The 14668-nt window shown below is 41.2% G+C and overlaps 1 protein-coding gene across 2 annotated transcripts in view; it reads left to right on the top strand.

Moving 5' to 3' along the window:
• The first annotated feature begins 154 nt into the window (after window positions 1–154).
• Bsk (mitogen-activated protein kinase dJNK) overlaps window positions 155–14668 on the top strand; it is an 83265-nt gene continuing 68751 nt past the window's right edge. For both annotated transcript variants that reach the window (XM_070664563.1, XM_070664549.1), the window contains exons 1-2: window positions 155–682; window positions 9659–9701. The gene's annotated coding sequence lies outside the window, so the exon portion shown is untranslated. The remainder of the gene's footprint in view (window positions 683–9658; window positions 9702–14668) is intronic.

The following is a 14668-nucleotide window of genomic DNA, read 5'->3' as shown; positions in this document are numbered from 1 at the left end:
TGCTGCTGGTTGCGGAGGTGTATCCGCTGCCGCCGCTGGACACTCGGTACGGTATCCTCTCTCTCTTTCACACGGTGACCTGGGTGCTGCGCGCCTTTCGAGGTTAGGTGCCACACGGCCGGGGCTCTTAATCGCTGGGTAACGAACATTCGGGCTTGGCCGCCGTCACCGTGGTCTTTTACGCAGCTCGCGACGTAGTGTTCGTGTCGCGCGTCGTTCGCGTGTACGTCGGCGGGTTCCATGTTGTCGCCGCCGGTGGTATGACGTCATCGAGTGTCGGAGTCGGTGGTGCCGCGCCGCGTGTGTGTCCGTCGTCGTCGTTTCTCTCGCCCGTCGTCGTCGCACGCTGCCTGCAGCTCCATCGTACGTCATGCTGCTCTCGTGATAAAGTTTGACGCTTTTCTTTTCTCTCTCTCTCTCTCTCTCTCTCTCTCTCTCTCTCTCTCTCTCTCTCTCTCTCTCTTTCTCTCTCTCGGTCTGTTTTCTTATCTCGCGAATCGCGGAGTGTGCAACTGCCGCCACCGCCGAATCGCATCGGTGGCCGCTACAGTGTGTGTATGTGACCTCGCCGCACTTTTCTTCCGCATGTCTCCTGCCCTCCGCTGCTGTTTCCATCTTCCACGGGCCGGACGGTGGTCTTTGGCAGTCATTCGGGGATTGTCCACGCAGCTCTCCGCACCGAGTGAGTACCAAAAAAATTACATAATATCCGTCTCCGCGGCGACACTCCGCCTTCCCCCTATCTCCCGCGCACGTCTCGTAAAATCGATCCACTATCGAGTGGATAGGTTAACCTCCAATTCGGGTCCGTGCAGAAAGAACAGATTGCCGTCGGTTAGACTCGATCGTCATTTTTTCTTAAATACGGACATTTTTTTTCCCTCCCACGGGAACGGCCCGTTCGGAAACGATTTCGTCGAACCTTTTCGAAGCTGCGATTAAACAGGTGAGGGGGAAGGACGGTCGGGTGGACGGTAATGCACTCGAAGGCGTGTACGACCGGACGTATACTCTTCGTCCTTGACGCCGAGTCGTTTTCGTACTTACCTGCGAAAAGAATCCGACTGCGAACTGCGAATCTCGAAATATCATCCAGCAGCCATTATCCGATTTTATTTCACCGGTTTAATTATCGTTGTCATCGTTGGCGGCGATTACCCGGCAATTACGACGCTGCTACTTAACTAGAGAGAGAACCATTCTCGTTATCGCGATTTGCAGTCGTTGCTTTTACGTCATTAATTAAAAGCGAGCCCTCGCGCCTTTATCTCTTATCCAGTCGCGCGTTGAAGCAAAGAAATGGTTCGGGGAAGTAAATATTTTTAATCGAAAGATACAGATTGAAAGTCGGACACGGATTAAACTTTCGCGTAGAGATCGGATTCCAGGTGTCGGGGAAAAATTAATCGGCAAGGTGCTTGTACTTTGAAACGCATTATTTTCCATGTCTTATATGGGGTAAGATTAATAGACTTTAATCAAGATTAAGTCGAAATAAAATTAATTAATATAAAAAATCTAATACGTAATAATTCGCGACTAACGAGATAAGTACAGAAAGCAACGTTCTCTTCTTTAAAAATCCAAGACGTATAAATTTTCGTCATCTTTCAACGTGGCATATCCTCCAATTAAATCGACAACGGAAAGTAAAATAATTTTAGGAGCTTGCGACAAAAATTCGATAATCGAACCGCTCCGTCGGGTCTTCTCACCGGCGTGTTGCTTTGGATCGACAGACGTAAACAGCCGAGCGTGTACGCGATTTGCATATCTATTCGCATCTCTTCCCCTGTGCCCCCCGCTTTTCATCCGCTCGCACCTCCTCGCGCAGGTTGCCGCTTATATCGCTCTTGGCTCTGACCTTAATTTACTGGTCCGTGGCCGTCGACGTGGAAGACTCATTCGCGCGAGCGAGCGAGCTTTTCGGCGTGGCCGGCGCACCTGGCGGCGTTATTTATCGACGCGCTTAAATCCGTCGGCGACGACGACGTGCGTCGACGTGCACCGGGTTAACGTCGTGCTCCCGGTCTCTATTATCGCCGCGGTACGGCTCGACGGCGAGCCGCGTCGATATCGCCCGATAAATCGCACTCGGCTGCTCGCACTCCTCGCATCAGCCGCGCGTGCACGTGGCGCACGAAAGTTCTTAAGCGGTTAATCCCGAGACGTAAGAAACGCGACCAATTATACCCTCGAATAACTCGACGCTTGCGGTTGAAAAAGTAATTTAACCGTACTTTCGGTTTAATTTATTTCTTTTATTACGTGTTCGAGAAGATAAGGCGATTCGACGAAGCTCCTTCGTTTGCTTGCCGCGCGATCGATAAAGTTTCTGCGATCTGTGCGAGAAAAAAAATGCGTTACGTTGAGCGGGTATTGCGCGGAGAAATCGCGGAATAATTTTTATGGACGTTTACTGCCTGCGTTTTATTTGACGAGTCGGAATAATTCATTCGATTCGAATATCCAGCCGTGCGCATTATCGATCTATCACTCGTGACTGTCGCGAGGCGGCAATAATTCAGAAAAAAAAATTAATTAAGTATACAACGATCGGAACTTTCATTTTAATCGGTTAATACGGTTAAAATATGACGCGTTAATTACTCGGACGTGTAGGATCCGACGATATTAATCACGGAAAACGAAAACGTTCGCATTCTTTAATGTCTGAACGGTCTCGTCCGTCGACTCAATTTTTTATATTTACTTTGAATTATAAAAAGGTCGGTCTGCATGATATAAATCATTAAAAATGCAAGAGATTATTTTCGAGAATGCACGGAATATGTGCAATATATATTTTTTTTTTTTCGTTCTTTTGGTATTTCAAACTGACCAAGCAAAGTGCAACGGAAACGATTTTACTGAATAAAATAATTAATTAATTTTATGAAATGTAAATTATTTAATTGATTAAATTACATCTCGCAGCTTTTAATGAAATTTATTTTTACATACATAGTTTGCTGATCGATAATGAAGGTAACGAATGCGTTTCAAGTGTTATTAGTTTACAATTAATTTTGGAAAAAAAAAGAAAAAAAACGCGAAAAATTTCCATTATCGCGATGTCGGTAGATTAAGTGGGGGACGCGTGCACGCGATATCTATTTATTAAAATTATGTTGACCGATAATGCATACGCGCTTGTCGTCGTTCTTGGCTGCGACACAACTGATGCTTGTTTAGCAGCAATCGAACAATTGCTCGGTAGACCGATTAGTAGTTTATATGTGTTTACCGTTACGATAACGCGTGCGTGCATACAACATTAATATTTCATAAATTACCTAAATTAATTGAATACCCTTATTTTATCGCTTTACTTCGCGTCACTCTTTTTATTTAATATTTAATTGATAGAAAATAAATTGTCGCGCGCTGTTAGGCTTTATATTTTAATTGCTTATTAAAATTCATTAAATAAATTTTTTTTTAAAATAAATACGAAGCATTGGTGAATGAAAAAAATGAATCCAAGGAAAATAGATTTAACGTAATAAATTTGTATCAAACGTAACATTAACGATTATATTTTTCCCGGTTGCAACGTGCTGCCATCTCATGTTTTTCACGTTTTCATCCCCTCATCGTGACCCCGTCAAACGAGGTCACGCGTGTGTTTAAGCATTTGCTTCTTGAAGGAACGCCTCGCGAACAAGTCATCATCATTTTTGCATTAAATCGCGAGATACTTTGTTTTTTATCATTATTTAATTTAATTTAATTTTTTTTTTTTTTTTGAAAAAATAATTTTATTTTAAATAATTGCACTGCAATATCTATCAATGTAATCGTCAAAATGCAAGAATTTTTAAAAACTTGGATTCATTAAATATAAATAATTCGCGGAATTGAGAGAAATGAATTACATATAGAATTACGTTGGACGTTGAACTTTGGATTTTTGAAATATTTAAAACTATTTTAAATTCTAAAAATCCGATTAAAAAAAAAAAAGAAAAGCGGTTTACTAAAACTAATACTTATTTTCGAACATTATATTTATCATTTTTCCCCTCGAGAAATAATCGTACTAGACAAGACAAAGTAAAATCTAAATTAATATCATTTATAAATCTTTTCACGCAAATATTAAAGAGAAAAAAAATCTCGATCCAAAGACCAAGTATACGTATGATTAAATTGACGCTTTTGAAAATTATACACTGTATAAAAATCGTGTAAAATTGTCATCTACCGAAACGACTCATTCCTCGATTAATGTTTATACCGCGACGGAATAAGACATTGCGGGTTGCGTGTTTTTCACAACACCACACTCTTTTTTTCTGCCTCCTCGAAAAGGGAGATTCTTGCGCGAGGGGGCGGGGGAGGGGGGTTAAAGCTCGGACCCGTCCAAGTCCAAGGTGATCGGCGTTCTTCGGCTCGACGATTCCACCCTCCGGGCTCGTGACGTAGAGAGGAGTCAAGTTTTGCTCTCTTGCAACGCGACGCGAGAGGGTAGGCGAGGCGGAGAAGGCGAGGCGTGGTGGCCAAGTATTGATCGCCACCGCGAGCGTGGCGCGATTTTCCCCTGACTTCCCTCTCTCCCTTGCAGCTTTCAACCGAACGACCGACCGACGTCATCCGCCGTTTAAACCCCTCGCTACCCCCGGTCGCTCCACCTGTTCTCCCCTCAACGCCACCAGTCCCCTGCCGGTCTCTCTTCGTTTCTGTCTCTTTCTCCCTTTCACATCCGCGTTTCCTTCATCTTCGCCGTAGTCGATGGCCGGGTCGGTGCTTTAACCCTTTCGACGATCTTTATTTATTAAAAGAGGGGTCTAATTTTTTTTTTTTTTTTTTTTTTTTTTCTAACGAATTATTCGCGCTCAGCTGTAAAGTCTTTGAGAATTTCGACGGTCGTACGATAAGCGATATTAACTTGGATATTTTTCTAATTATTATTGTATGTTCTATATGGATTCTTTCGGTGAAATACAAACTTATTTTTTCGGCATATTCTTTCTTACTGTAATATTTTTTGTAATAGCTCCGGTGTTCGTTGGAATTTAGATATGCAATTAAAAATGTAACAGCGCAGTTGTAAACATGAGTATATGTATACGTGTAAGCGACGATGGGTGTAAACATTTCCCAAGGAGTTATCGTTAAATTAGTTACAAAGTCAGTGACTTGTAACGGTATTATATCCGTGATCAGCCGACAACCGAAATCTCGTTACTTTCAGAAAGTATCTTCCAGAGATTAAACCTAATCTTGTTTCATACCGAAAACTAAATCCGTCGCTTTTACGAACTCCACATTCGCTGGGCAGGCAAAAAAATTCTCTAATCACTTACGCACTGCGCAAGAAAATAATTACGTTGAATAGGAATTCGTCAAGACCGTTTTTCCTCGATTCTTATCCGACATGCAATCGTATTAATTCTCGTCTCGGCACTATGCTCGTAATCATTTCAAGATAGATAGATCACGCGATGAAAGACGTAACGAGAAAACCGTACACGCGACTCGCACATCTTTTTATTTTGCACGGAAATTTTAATTCTTGGATATTTTGATAGAAAATAATTAAAGAATACCGCAGGGAGAGAGAAAGACGGAGCTAAAATCACTGCTGCCGGCTAATTGACACTCGACCACCTTGTTACGCACCATTGCCGTCTCGTGTTCGCGACATATAATTAAATTATGTTTCCGCCACGCGAGATTTTGCAAGAGAGCGAGCGAGAGAGAGAGAGAGGGAAAAGGGGAGAGGAGGAGAGGAGAGGAGAGTTCTTTCATTTCGCACGTCCATCTAGACTTTTATGCACATGCATATGTAAAACCGCATTAAGTAATCCGATGACGCTATCGGAGAGATCGGCGGATCACCTTTTATGGGCTTTCATCTTTTACGCGATCTCTTCGGATCTTCTTTAGACCGCGACCTGTACTCGATGTCTTTTCGATACTTTTATATTTTAGCTATAAATCTTTTTTTTTTTTCTTTTTGTTTCTTCCATTTCGAAATTGTGATTATGTATATTGCGTGTCGCACAATGTTTGCGGGATCATCGCCGACGTGGAGAATCTATTTCTGCGAGTTTCGTGGTAGATAACGGAAGGGCGCGAAAACGGGAGCGAAGTGAGCAGAAACGTGACACCGCTCTTCGGTTTATGTGCCTCCCCTTCTTAGTTTATAAATTCCTCCTGGGGAATTTCTCTTCTCTTTCCCACCCACTTCGTTCTTCACTTTCATCAGGTTTTATTCTCACCGGGACCGGGGGCGTCTTCTGTCAGGTTTCGCCTATTAAATTTGCGCTTCGCGAACACCTTCGCGCATCTTGGCACTTTGAGATTCCGTCCACGAACGAAACGGCAGCCCCCATAAGAATTTCACGCTCGCCGCCCTGCGAGAGATTTTCGTAGCTCTTTTTTTTTCCCCTCGCTTCCGCGGCCTCTCCTGCTTTCTGTTTCTTTTTACTCTCGCTGGACTCGGCAGAAATCTTTATCGTTTATGCGTCTCGCGATAAGACCGAAACGTGTTGAATCTCCAGCACGAATAGTTGGATTTGCTTGTGGAAACGGTGTGATTTCCCCGTACAATTATCGGAAATGATTTATCGGTGAGATTAAGTTAAAAAAAAAAAATTTTTCTCGTCCCGTTGATAGATTGTTAAAACGTGATATACTTAAAACGTTAAACGATACCGTCGAAGTGCTCAATCGCATCGATCGTACGGGCTATTTACCGTTATTCCGCGAGTAGGTCGCTCTATACATTGACCTACACTCCTGCCACTCGGTGCCCGTGGTCTTTATTAGGAGGTGAATTTGCTCGGAGAGTACTCGAACAGTGTCAGGCTGAGACGACCACGGCTCGAAGGCCGTAATTACGTTCCAAGAATCGCCGGAAGCCGAGGTCCTTCACTTTATTGCCTCTTAGGCTGTCACGACATTGATACCGGTGGTTTATCATTTCGCATTTAATGCCCCCGAAATCTTCGAGTAATTCCAATTTACGTCGAGCGAAATTGAGGTTCGAATATCGCATGCAAAACAGGTTATTTCAACATTATTCTCTCTATGCGAGCGTGAATAATTCTGCTCGGAATCGCGCGAACAAAAGTGGATGGGCGCGTAATGAAATCGTTGTTGCGGCGGACAAAGCAGCGGGAAAATACAGTAGCGAATAGTTGGTTCCCGAGGGTGTAATACGTCAAAGATCGGATAAACGGGGAAAGCGCGCGGATGTAGATAAGTCGACGTGCGTGGAAAAAAAAGCGGGAAGATCGCAGCGATACGCGCCCTTGCATTACCGGCGGTGGCGGTTCAATTTTAGATTGCCATAAACATCGTAGACAAAGAAAAGGAGAGGGAGGCGAAGGGGACAAAAAAGAAAAAAAAAAGAACAAGCCGGTAAAATTTATCACGCCCGTTGACTAACTTGTCGAATAGTAAAAATGACTGCCCGTGGATTTGAAACCAGTTTAGAACAGGCTGTTTCTTGTTATTTCATATTGACGATTTTCTAAACTGAAAAATGAAATTGTTGAGATAAAGATAAATTTTTGATAAGGTTGATACGTAAAATATAGAATAATATTGTTGATATTAGTTGATTACTATGAAAAGTTGATGAGGAATCGTTTGTCTCTTACGTTAATACATTAATAAAGATAATACGAAGATCGCATTCGGAGAACCGATTGGAGCGATTCCTGTTTCGTGTTTTTTCTGTACCGGAGTGCATTTTCTAAGTACATATCGGATGCTGTTCGTCTTTCACGGGTCCACAGTCTATTTACGGATCCGTTTCCCTCGGTTACGAAGGGGTTGAGCCCGCAGGCTTGGTTATCCATATTTAAATACCTTTCGCCCCCTCGCTCGTATCACTCCGCTGAGCTTTCCCAGCGGGTAATCGCGCTTCTGGGATTTTATAGGATTTCTGCCGCGTCCCGTTTTATTTCTGTCCCGTTTCACATGTCGCGGTTATTGTACCTGGATGCGACACGCTATCGATCTCGAATTTCGCGTGAGTGTAAGCGCGTAAGTTTCCATTTTTTTTTTAATTTTTTTTTTAACGAACGGCTTGACAATTACTTTTGCATTTTTTTTCGTGAGCAATCTCAAAACTAGAATATTTTACAATGTTTTAATTAAAGAAACACACACGTATCAAGTTGTATTTTACCGAGTTCAGTTATTTACCGTGATTTTGACGTACGTCATAATAAGAAATAAGAATGGCAAACTAGCCGCAGAGAGAGAGCAACGGAAAGAATCAAATTAGACGTGACTGTTTTAAAAGCGCGCAATTAAATTATTTCGCCGAGCCGAGCTTGGATTAAAAGTTTCGGGTTTAAAACGTACTTTAGTTCTGTAAAGATTTTGCCATTTTTAAAATTTGCTTTTCGCGCAATAAATCTTTTACGCCTAACAACATTTATCTAAAAAACAATCTTATTATTTATCAAAATCTTAGAAGTTTCCTCAAGAGGAGATTTATTATTATTTTGATCGAAGTTGTTGCACAAATTTGCGGCCCGATTATAAAGCTCTTTATTTTTCATTAATTACGCATTATATAAATATATTATTTTATAAATTATATTCCTCGCAATCGTATCTTGTCGAAGAGCACTTGGCGCGCATTAATCTAATTAATTGCGACGTTATACGTTACGCGAATCCGACCCTGCGGTGAAAAGGTGAACGCCCCGCTATCTCTGCCAGCTCTCGGTTAAATTGGACAATGATTCTCACTTTGATATTTCGTTGTACGTACGTAAAAAAAAAAAAAAAAAAATAAAAATAAAAAAAAGAGCAACATGCTAGAATAGAGAGACGAGCTATCAGTAACTCCGTTCGTTAATCGTAACTGACGCGAAAAAATCAGTCATTTTTACTTCGTTAATCCAATAAAAACAACCTTCCGCGTCGCGGGCCGTTGAAAACGTTGGACAGAGTGTGTACGTTCAATTTTCATAATTGATCGAATGTCAAACAAGAGGAAACGGCGATACGAGGGGGAGAAAAAAAAGGGAGAACGAGTAGCGTCGAACTCAATTTGCTCGATATGCCGTTTCGTTGAAAGATACGCCCTTTTTTTATTTCGAGTCTCTCGTCCTTTCAACGAGGACATCGGGAATTCCTCGCGCGTTCGCGCTTTCACCCTCGTTTCTACGCATCTCGGGACGTCGTTTTCAATTAGGCGATGCATCGTGCACGGTAACATTGACGTTGTTCGGGGAAGAGCTCTTTGGGGCCATTCCGCTTCTCCCGACGGAGACATTCCTTCATTCCTTGAATCGGAAACGCGGCGAAGAAAACCGTGTCCGTGAAAATAAACCGCGTCCTCGCGAATTTGCGGCAGTCAGGAAACGAAACGGGGGGGGGGCGGTAACTCTGATTTATGTTCTCAATATTGATACGGCCCCGATTTTTCATTCGTATAAAAGTAATTTTATTTAATTTGCCAAAGAAAGATAGATTCGGTCTTGTGAAAGGATTGCGTCGTTCTCGAATAACTCTCATTAGTGTCTTTTTCTCATTCCCTCTCTCGTTCCGATCACGGTCTCGCGCCGCGGAACAAAGTAATAATTCTCGTCGTACCCTTTCAGACTTGTAATTATTCGATTTCGCCACTCACCTGTTTCGAGTGTCTTGTTAATTATAATGACTGATGCCCGAATTTTAATTGCAGGGATCAACGGCGAGGATGGGACTCTTCACGGCGCTCTGAATCGGTGAGTCTTTATTTGTCTCTGTTATACTGAAAATTTATCCGTCGGCGATTTTGCCGAACCAATTACGCGAGTTGCGTATACATATATTCGGGGAACAATTATTCTCGGGTTTGAGCAGCAAATAAATGATTTGCGGTAATAAACTCAATAGATATGCGCATATAAATACAATTTTCCGTGAAATTCGCATAACGAGCGCAAGTTTACTCGACGTGCTTTTATGGGTGGGCAAACAAGATGATTAAAGCTCCATAAGCTCGAAAGTCTGTATCTTCGTTATAGGTTGTCAATCAATGTAAAAGCCGAGTACGTCGGCAAATAGATTATTATCGAAGCTTGCGGACAATGCACGGGCGATGCAACGTTATCATTTTGCGAGTAATTAATTGCCGACTGACAGGGATTATTAGAAGTGAAAGATCTTACGGTGACACTCCGGACGTGCTCGATGAACCTGTAATTAAAGCTTTGCGCTTGCATCTCCGGTAATGAACAACGGCACATGCATCTTGACGTAATTGATCGTTATTGTGCGAGCGCAAACTTACCGAGAGGAACTCCGGAGAAGTTAAAATCAATCGTTATTTCGAGTCGTCGTTTCACAAAAGTTTTATCAACTTAAACATATTTTTTTTTTTTATTAGCATATAATTTTTTAATTAATTAAAAAATTTTTTTTGCAACGTACGATACAATATCTTTTTCAATGAATAATAACGTTTTTGTGAATGTGGAACTTTTCTGACGGATTAATTTTTTTACACTCAACTAATTAATAAAATCGGGTTTCGTGAGATCGAAGGATCTCAATTTGTTCTTTAATTAATAGAATTAATCGAGCGTTCACGAATGAAACGCGAGAAGTGACTCGAGAGTTTCGTGAAACAACGTATTCTTCTTTTAATTGGATTATCTATTTCTCTTTTATATTCCACTTTCCGCTTTTTTTTTTTTCAAACTGTGCGGAGTGGAGCTCAGCTTTTTGTCATACGTGGTCGTTCCTAATTAGGTAATACAATAGCATTGATCGAATCAGCGACTGCGACGTTTATTTTTCCACATCGATATCGCACTCTGCATATATCAATAATAAATTCTATTATAACTTTTACAAATGTTCTTTACTAATTAATTATTGAGAGATCCGTCAGAAGTTCATTGATAAATCAAACAATAACAACTGCATTATTCCTGCATTCTTCTCAAATCTGATTAAATTTATCGGCTTGATAAACCATTTTATTGTTAGAAAGTAGCTTTTGGAAAACTTGATCCTTGCTTTATTATTTCTGTATCAGGTTTAGTTTGGCGTTTTTAAATGCCAATTTATTATCGAAGTCGATCGAATTTTTGCGAAGCGCGTAGATAAGGTTTCTAATGGTCGAAAAACGCGGCGCGACGCGGACGGGCTATTAGCCTGTGCTTCTTCAGGACCGAAAAGAGCGGTTTTCGCGCAAGCGCAACCCTGTAATAGGAATGGTTATGGATTTTCGGGGGCATTCACGACCTTCGCGTGTCGACCCACGCTCTTCTTTGCGCTCTGCATATTGTCAACTGACGTTGCTCGTATCGTCGGGGGCCGCTACCTCGCGAAGAACCCGGCTCACGTTTTCGCTCGGATAACTACGGACAACTAATCTCTCTTGCCGTCGTACCTATATCCAGACGTACGCGTGGGCGGCTCTCATATTTCACCATTGATTGGATTGTACGCCAATTTTAGCCATTCAAGCCATTTCCGCGGTATATCTCATATGTTAGATACATCACACTCGTCCGATTTACGAGTCCGAGCTTAGTTTTGTATTTTCTTTTATACGAATGTTAGATTACTAAATCATTAATAATATGAGTTACGAAATTACTGTTGCTTTAATAATCGTAGTACAGATGAATGACGAAATGGCAAAGAAGTCAGGTTGAAAAATATCAAGTAACTTAAAGACAGAGAAAAATGCTGGGCAATTTGAGTTCAACACTGTTGGGCGTTTTAAAAAGTTTTAAGAAGAACGGCGAGCTCTTATTTGTTTATTATTCTTTTAGTGACTTTATAACTTTGCGACTATTTTGTCCTTATTTCGTTAAATAAGTAGATAAGTAGAGAAAGATGGAGTATTTTTAATAAGAATAACACTTGCGGGAAAATAAAAAAAAAAAATTTTGTCGTATTTTTTAATCTTTAATAAATACGATGATTGAGATTAAATCCACATATTACTTAGCTTTTCTTTTTTTTTCTTTTTTTTTCCCGAGCACAGGTAAAGCTCGGAAGTCGACAGCTTTCCCTTGCAAACAAGCGGAATCGCATATTGCAATAGGTATAGTTAGTCACGCGATAGAAGGTAGGCGTTAAAGCCGAGCGCTCTTTCTTGTCTGGTGCGATGCATTTTCCAAAAAAAAAGCCATTAACGTTTGGAAAGTAACGATCCAAAAGTAACTTTTACGTCTCGAATTAAACATATATAAAAGTATATAATTTATAAATTTTTAATTTAATTAATCGCGTAATTAGTAAAATATTTAAAGCGTAAAAAGTTGCAAGTAGAAGAAATTCGCTTTCCTCTGTCGATCTCTTTTTCCTTTCTTCAAGGTATGTTATTAAAATGTTTAAAGCCGGTATTGCGAGAAAAGCTTATTTTAATTAAATTTCCGTCAAAGTAAAACGGCATATCGAAGTCTCCAACGAATCCCACGGTCCAGAGAGACACCCGTGTATCGAGAACACTTCCCTCGGTGTACACTGCTCAACCCTTATCTTATCGGAAGTTACACGGACACGTGCCAAGTATGGGCTCTTGCTTACAGCTCGGCGACTATGATTGACATCGCGGTCGGACGGTTTCCTCCGTAGGGTTTGATGGGACTTTACAAACGCCTCGGGTAGTTCTCGAAGTGACGCTATCGCTCTAAATATCCCCCGGGGTCGAATCTCCCCAAGTCTTTCGCCGAAGCCTCTTAATGATTCCGTTTGCGCGACGACGACGACGACAAATTCTTGGGGGGGTTTTTTTTTTTTCTCTCGGAAATTTAGAAGAGTAGGGTGTCTATTGGTTTGCGAATCGAGCGCGATCCAAGATAATACGAATCGATAGCGAGGGAGATCGATAGACGATTATCACCGTTGCGTTCGAGGTTACAAAAGTTTGTTAGCGATATTTCGCGCAGAGAGGGTGAATATGGTAGGAATGCAAAAAAACGGAGCGATTCACGAGGGAGTAATGAACGTGAAAGAATAGGACGCAGGCTTGGCAGGAAAAAATTCTCGGTTGCGGATGCCACTTGTTCATCGTAGAAGTCTGTTACGCTTGCTCGCGTCCGTTTTCATTCACGCAGAGTCGTTCGAAAATTAAAGGGCTTTAAATGGACTCCCCCTTTACAAACATCTGTACGGTTCAATGTGCGATTTCTTTTTTTTTTTATCTCTCCAATTAAATATTTAATTTTTTTTTTACGGTTTTAACGATAAAAAAATTCGACGCACCTTTTTGTATTCTGCGAGGGCACGTAATCGTGACGAGGTTAAACAACCACGTGTTTTACTCCGCTATCTATCGTCCCTGCAATCTTTCCTCGCACTGGAACATAGAGACACATCGTGGCGAGATGTTAGTAATGGCGTGCTATCTCGTCGGGAATTTTTCTCCGAAGCGTTGGAAGCAAGTCGAGCGTTGCGGATCGAAGGTGTCTGTAGGCATTCACGGAGTGCATTCGTCGAGTGGCGAACGCGGTGAAGGGACGCGCGAGGTCGGGGGGAGTACCGGGCGGAATAATCTCGTGCACATTCTCCTCGCGGGCTCGCATCAGTTTTTCAATTTTCCGCGAGCGCAATACAGATCCCGGCTTGCGCTTTCGTAAGCCGAGTTTTGTTTCGATCTGAAACAATCGTACATTCGTATAATCGCGGTTTATCGGACTTTGCGTTGAAAGAATCGTAATATGAAACATACTTTGATTATTCGCTATTATTTTTTTATTATTTGCGAGGTAGTAAAAAATCGAGCGTTGGTCATTTTCGAATGTTCGGATGTTTGTGTGTAAAATTATACGTATATGAATTTATTTACTTAGAGTATCTAATAGCACGCGTTACATAATTTATAATATGTATAATATGCATAATTAATTTATTGAATTATATTACTTACGTATATTAATAATTAGAGACGGATCAAATGTTTGTTTATTAAATATTAGTACTTGTTACTTTCGCGAAAACGTACATGTGTCGGACGATGATTTATTAAAATAACAATTAAAATATATTTTATTGAAAGGGCAGTTTATTAAAACTTTAATCGATAATATGATTTAATCTTTTTGACATATAACATTTATTAATACGTGCGTTCATTAGTACGTACATTTGATAATAAAAATCTGCGACATTAATAACAGTTATTACTTTAATTTTGTAAAACTTTTGCCGTGGAGAAACAAAATTTTCACAACGACCAAAAATAAAATAGAAACGCGAAGAGTTTGATGAAAATTAAATAGCTGCATATTTTCCAAATTGGAGAAATAAAAGTTTGAAATTGAAATTAAAATGGACTTGTTGCGAAAAGTAATTACAGTAAAGCAGATAATGTCCGTTTAAAGTTAATAGAAACAGAATTCGTGGAACGGATTTGCGTCTGACCGCAGACGCATTTTGATCACTGACGCCCTCGTATTTTGCGCTTAAAAGTTTGTCTCCTTAAGAGCGAGTTTTATTATTTAATACAAAACAAATGCACGAATATCCGACATTGACGTAAGCGTGATCGAACCGGATACCCGAATAATCCCGGATATTCGCGTGCATATCGCGAGAAGAAGCGATCGCTGCAGTCGGTACGAATTTTGTTAATGAACGTTCGTGTGTGCATGCGTGTAAAAGCAACACATCGAGGATGATTTGGCGGTCGAGAGGCCAGGCTGCGGTACTCTGCGGCAATACCGCGTCGCCATCTTGGTTTATCGATCTC

Source organism: Cardiocondyla obscurior, linkage group LG01, assembly GCF_019399895.1.
Source record: "Cardiocondyla obscurior isolate alpha-2009 linkage group LG01, Cobs3.1, whole genome shotgun sequence".
Taxonomy (NCBI): Eukaryota; Metazoa; Arthropoda; class Insecta; order Hymenoptera; family Formicidae; genus Cardiocondyla; species Cardiocondyla obscurior.
Note: the sequence above shows the minus strand (reverse complement) of the source record. Positions and strands in the feature narration are given on the sequence as shown.